We start from the raw sequence: 6741 nt of genomic DNA on the forward strand, positions 1-6741 counted from the left end.
AATTGGGCACGGTGGGAAAGGAGCCTGGTTTGGCTGAGGGGGGTCACCCACCCGCCACAGTAACCGGGCAGGAAGATGCAGCTTCCCTGTAGAAAACACGTATTTTGCAGCGCTGGTGCATCCTCTTAATGTCATTTCTGCTGCTGGTTATCTGCTGTAGGCTTGGCCAGTGGGTACCGGGATTCGGGCTCAACACCCTCTGCATGTCTGCTCTGCAGCCTCGTTTAATAAGCACGTTAACAGTTGGAGGCGGTGATCTTGAGGGTCTCTTCCAAGCAAAACAATTCTATGATCTCTAGCAAGGTTTGGGAGCGGGTTTCCTCCAAATTCACTGCAGATGGTTTTCAGTGGTGGCTGAAATGCAGGTGGTTGCCTTTTCTGGCATGGAGAATCTCAGAATGTCCTGGGTTGGAAGGGACCCACAGGATCATGGAGTCCAACTCCTGTCCCTGCCCAGGACACCCCGCAGGTCACCCCGTGTGTCTGAGGATGTTGTCCTGTCTCTTCTTGAACACTGTCAGGCTTGGGGCTGTGACACCTCCCTGGGGAGCCTGTTCAGTGTCCAGCACCTCTGGGGGAAGAACCTTATCCTAATGTCCAACTGACCCTCCCCAGCACATCTTCTGCCATTCCCTCAGGTTCCATTGTTGGGCACTGTCCTTGTGATGAAGCTGCAGCTGCCATGAGCTCTCCCCCCAGTCTCCTCTTCCCTGCTCAACCAGGCTGGCTTTCCACTACATCTTGGGCATTTTGGAACCGACGGCTTCTGCGCTTCTAGTGGGTGGTACTTAAAAAACGGCCAACACTGACTTCAAAATCTTCTTCCTGGGGACCCTTACTAAGTAGATCTGTGAGCAGCCTCAAGTCTGCTCTACCCACACCCAGCGCTGGGTTCTTGCTGGCAGTTTTCTTCCTATTAGCAAAGATTTTGAACCTGACTGCTTTGTGGTCACTGTGGCCAAGGCAGCCGCCAATTACCACTTCACCCGTGAGACCCTCTCTGTTGGTGAGAACCAAAGCTCAGAAGGTCGGTTCCCTTAGTATCTGTACCAATTATTGTCCAGATGCTTTAGGAGTCTTCTGAACCTGTTGCTGTGTGATATGTTTTTGCCCAGAAAAAGCCAGTTTGGGAAGGATCTGCCTGATTCTGCGTTGCTGTTTTTCAGTCTCCGGGCCCAGAGGATAAGAAGGTTTTCCTGTTCTTCTACCAGAGCGCTTCTGCTTTGCTCGTGCTGCTTGGCAATTCCATGGAGCGATGCTTCCCCGCTGCTTTCCCTGTGCTCTCCGTACCCCAGGTAAGTCCCGCGCCTCTGGGGCTGCCACCAGCTGTGTGATCAAAACATCTGTCCTGGGCCCAGGGTTGACTTTGATAAATGCTGTTTTGGGTGCAAATGAAGATGATGTCGTCACCAAAGAGTCTGTTTTCCAACAAATGTTTCCCAATGCGTCCAGCCGGCTTGTGATCTTGTTGTAGGTCAGTGAAGGGGGAGAAGGGGAATGGATTAACTTGAGGGAATTGCTTTGGGCAGGAGAAGGTGGGCTGGAGCCAAAACCAGCACCCATAGGGTTTCTTCTGACGTCTCCTGATGGTGCTGCCAGCTTAGACTTGGAAATCTCACACCTCGTTTTGCTCTCTGTCTAAACAAGGATGTCTCCCTCGGTTACCCCTCTCTGATGATGGGGACGATCCTCCAGGTAGGGCCATGAGATCCCGTCGCTTTGGGGTTGGTCCCATCCCTTTGACACCACGGGGACAACTTGCTGCAAGAGCTTTCCCGCAGGTACCTCCACCCCCTGAAGGGTCAAGGTGATTTATCCAACCCTGTTTTTGCCCATGTAACGCTTCAATGCATCTCCCTCCCCGGGCTTTGCAAAGCAGCCGCAGAGCCAAAGGGTCTGTCTGTCTGTCTGTCCTTTGGACCTGTTTATGATGCTCTGGGTGACTTTTGGCCAACCTACTGCCTAACTCAATAAACGCTTCTGCTCGGGCTTCAGCGCTGGCTGCCTGCGGCCGCGGCACACATCAGTCACAGCACGGCACTATCATAACCGCCGATCTTCCTTTCCCCTGGGGGAAGGAGGCGCTGCCAGACGAGTTATTTGAGCAAGCATTTGCTTTGGGTTCATTTTGGTTCATCTCAGCTCCTTGCAGGTGCAACAGGTCCGGCAGGATGGGTCTGAGCGGCGAGTCTGAGCGCGGAACAGGGGTCTGTGTTTGCTGCCTGGCAGCGCAGTTTTGCTTCGGGAGCCTCGGCTCTCCCTCCAAGGTGGTTTCTCTTCATTTTCCCCTTAATATTTTGTAGGCTTAAAGGGAAAGGAGCTCAGGACGTTATCTATTCCTTTGCACAGATGCAGCTCAGCACCTTCCAGCAGCGAGAGATACTCCGGTTTATTACTTTTAGCCCTTCCATGTGCTTCCGCGCATTGCCGGCCTTTTGACAGAGTGATCAGAACGTTCCTCCCCATTTCATCTCGCCACAAGGTTTTTGTTGTCATTGTTAAGCCCACAATTACCATTTTGGCGGAGATTTTGACCCTTGCTCCAGCGGCCTTGTTGTTCGGTTTGTGCTGCTGTTTGGGGAAACTGAGAAGTGGTGCTTTTCCACATCTCTACACGCTTTTCATCCCACAGAAGGGACAATCGGCCCGTGCTGTGTCACGCAACCTCTTCACAACGTTGTTCTGGATTTCAGCTCATGGGAAACCTCAGCCGGGCTGGAGGGCCAGCAAGGGAGGACACTTCAGGTTTGGAAGCGGCGGTATTTCTTACGAGACAGGGAAAACCTGTTTGACCTTTTGCTGCTGCTTCAAATGATCGATGGCAAAATCTTTTCCATGTGTGGGGAAGCTTTAAGGCGTTTGCATTTCATGTTTGGATAGATTTAAAACACATGATCTGGGGAATTTTTGAGTGTTCCCATGTCTGAACATCAATTGAGTATTAGCAGCAAAAAATGGCCAGGGCTTGGTTGTCCGGCAGAGCAGGAGGGTCCTTGCTCGTACCACATCCCAGGACAACGTTTCGATGCTGTTTGGTGGGTGTTCCTTCGGTTCGGGTGTCACTCAGTGGTACCGCCTTCTGAGTTCAGAAACCACAGTGGTTCCAGTTTCGCTACCTTTGCAAAAGCCCCTTTCTCTGTCCACCCTGCCCTTCCTAAACCTCCCATGTGTGCTGCCAGACGCGTTTTCCAGCAGGAAAGTCACCGTTACCCACCACAGATGGGTCTGATTGAGCTCCCAGGAGCAGCTCTCGGCTGCGCCATGGGCGCAGGGCATTTCCACAACACAATGGTCTGTCTCCCAATATGCTGCTAGTACCCAAACACCGTGTCCTGCGGAGGTGTCAGTGTGTCCTGGAAAACATCTTCACGTGGGCAAGGACGGGTGCTGGAGGAACGTGGGGTATCTCAGTGCTGGAGGAACATGGGGTATCTCAGTGCTGGAGGAACGTGGGGTATCTCAGTGCTGGAGGAACATGGGGTATCTCGGTGCTGGAGGAACGTGGGGTATCTCAGTGCTGGAGGAACGTGGAGTATCTCAGTGCTGGAGGAACGTGGAGTATCTCGGTGCTGGAGGAACGTGGGGTATCTCAGTGCTGGAGGAACGTGGGGTATCTCAGTGCTGGAGGAACGTGGGGTATCTCAGTGCTGGAGGAACGTGGGGTATCTCGGTGCTGGAGGAACGTGGGGTATCTCAGTGCTGGAGGAACGTGGGGTATCTCGGTGCTGGAGGAACGTGGGGTATCTCAGTGCTGGAGGAACATGGGGTATCTCAGTGCTGGAGGAACATGGGGTATCTCAGCGCTGGGACTGCAGCAGGTTTTTGTTGTGCCGCTCTTCTGGTTGTCAGTCCCTTTGGCTTTATCGTTGTCTTCCTCTTGCTTCCCCATTGAGGTTTTTGGTTGCACCTGTACCTTCCCGAGCTTAAGCGGTGTATTTAAAGCCAGCTTTAGCTGTGCTTCCTTGTGTCGCCCAAGCCCAAGCTCAGGAGCTCCTGAGAGCTGGCAGGAGGCACGTCCACAGCCAAGCTCTTGTGGAACCCAACGGGACAAGCTGTCCCAGCTCAGGGGTGGCAGGTTTGGCTTAACCAGAAGATCTAGAAGTTTCTGAAGTGACTGGAGGCAGCTGCAGGAGTGGCAATTTGTCCACCACGCTCAAGCTTTCCAAAGAAATACTTGAGGAGCTTTAACCCCACCTCAGATCTCGGTGAAACACCTGAATCGCTGCATTGGCCTCTGGAGGCAGAAGATGCTCCAGAAGGAAATAACTATGTTTCAGGTGTTGGGCAACCAACCAGAGGTCTCAAGAGAGATCTTGTGCTGCCACTTGGTGCTTCTGGGTCAGCCTGGTCATGGGGCTGTACCCCAGCATGGCCATCACGGCCAGGACTCCAGTGGAGCCATCTGCTGCTGCTTGGAGCAGGCGTGGGAGTGTTGAGACCAGGAAAGGTGGGGAAGAAAACACACGTGGTGCTGCCTGGCTCACCCCGGTGTGTCCTTGCCAAAGCCTGAGCGGCGTTGTGCTGACAGCTCCGTGCAGAAGCGTTATCTCCTGCCCTCAGAATCCTCGTGCGTCCGTGTAAAAAGGACTTTGGCCATTCTTTATTAAACAAACAACGTTATCTAAGAGGCCTCATAATTGCTTTTCCCTCCTGACATCCAGGATCCCAGGCTTTGGTGAACCTCTTGGCTCTGTACAAGCACTATACGCATGTTGAGAGGGTGGTTGTTCCAATTTTCTGCTCAGGAACTGCCCGTGGCTCAGCAAACAGGCTTGAATCAAAGTTTCCATGCCTGATCCCACTGGAGAATTGGTCAGCACATTGGTGGATTTGCAGCGGCTTCCCAGGAAGGCGAAGGTTTGCAAACCCGGACAATGCAGGGCTGGTGCCGCTGGCTTCAGTGGCTGCAGAAACCCAGCCAGACTCGCTGGTTTTGAAGATGGTGGCACAAAATATCCCAATGAGATAAAGAAAAGCCTGAGCAATGCAGGGCTCTTGTGTTTGTTCGTTTCTTTTTAAGGGAACATCAAGGCTCTTCATTACCCATCCACCCTTTTGATACTCCCCAGAGCAGAGGCAAACAAAAACTCAGCCAGATTACGCAGCAGATCTGTCCTCTTCCCAGCTATTCATGCACAGTGACTTATATCAGCTGGTTCATCTCTTCTGGACTCCTTTTTTTTAATGAGTTTAATTAATTGGTATGAATCTCCAGGAGGGCCTTTTGGAGACGTTCAAGAGCCGGTGTGCGAGGTGTGCGAGGCAGCTGCATTTTACCAGCACAAGCAGCAGATGCGTGTTGGCTTTGGGCCATTCATGCTGAGATGTGTCTCATCTGTCACCCAAAACCCATTTGGGCGTGGGAAAATGGGACGGTCGTGTTGCTGTCCTGCTGACAATGAGCCACACCAGAAAAGCAGAGATGCCCTAGAGGAGGATTTTGTACGTCTGCCTTGGTGGAGGCAGTTCACAGAATCACAGGATCACAGAATGTGAGGGGTTGGAGGGACCTGGAAAGCTCATCCAGTGCAATCCCCCCATGGAGCAGGAACACCCAGATGAGGTTACACAGGAAGGTGTCCAGGCGGGTTGGAATGTCTGCAGAGAAGGAGACTCCACAACCCCCTGGGCAGCCTGGGCCAGGCTCCGCCACCCTCATCAGGAACAAGTTTCTTCTCATATTTAAGGGGAACCTCTTGTGTTCCAGTTTGAACCCATTGCCCCTTGTCCTGTCACTGGTTGTCACCGAGAAGAGCCTGGCTGCATCCTCCTGACACTCTCCCTTTCCATATTGATCCCCAGGAATGAGTCTCCCCTCAGTGTCCTCTTGTCCAGCTCCAGAGCCCCAGCTCCCTCAGCCTTTCCTCACACGGGAGATGCTCCACTCCCTCCAGCATCTTGGTGGCTGCGCTGGACTCTCTGCAGCAGTTCCCTGTCCTGCTGGAGCTGAGGGGCCACAACTGGACACAAGATTCCAGGTGTGGTCTCCCCAGGGCAGAGCAGAGGGGCAGGAGAACCTCTCTGACCTACTGACCACCCCCTTCTAACCCACCCCAGGTACCATTGGCTTCCTGGCCACAAGGGCCCAGTGCTGGCTCATGGTCACCCTGCTGTCCACCAGGACACCACTTCAATCATTATTTTCATTTACTGTTTTTAGCAGGTGGAGCTTCTTTTGCTTGTTCGGCTTAGGTAGGACACGGCAAACACAGGCTGATTCCTGGCGGGGACAGATTCCACTCCGAGCCCCAGACAAGAGTGAGTATTAAAGCTGGAACAAATCACACCTGGAGACCACCTGAAGACCGTGACAATGAGAGGGAGGAGGGAAAACACACGGATTTTAGGTTTCTTGCGTTGCTTGGAGCGATATTGAAGCACCACTGGTGGAGTGTTGCGTCCTTCCCTTCGGAAAGCCTGTGAGATGATAAATTCAGGGTTAAAACGAGGATTGAGAGAAAAGGAAGGAAAGCAAAGAGTATTTAGTCTCTTCTGTGACCTGCTTAAATTGGAATTTCCTGTGGAAGGGGCACCTGGGAGGCCAAGGGCAGGTGGGAGTTCCTTGGCGTGCACGTACCTTTCCTCCATGTCTGTGGTGATTTGAAGGTAAAGGGGCCCAAGATAGTTGGTTAGTGTTCAGGGACTGTTTCTACCTTATGAGGAAAGACTGAGGGAGCTGGGGCTCTGGAGCTGTACAAGATGAGACTGAGGGGTGACCTGATTCATGTTTACAGATATATA

Source organism: Nesoenas mayeri (genome assembly GCF_963082525.1).
Source record: "Nesoenas mayeri genome assembly, chromosome: 7".
NCBI lineage: Eukaryota > Metazoa > Chordata > Aves > Columbiformes > Columbidae > Nesoenas > Nesoenas mayeri.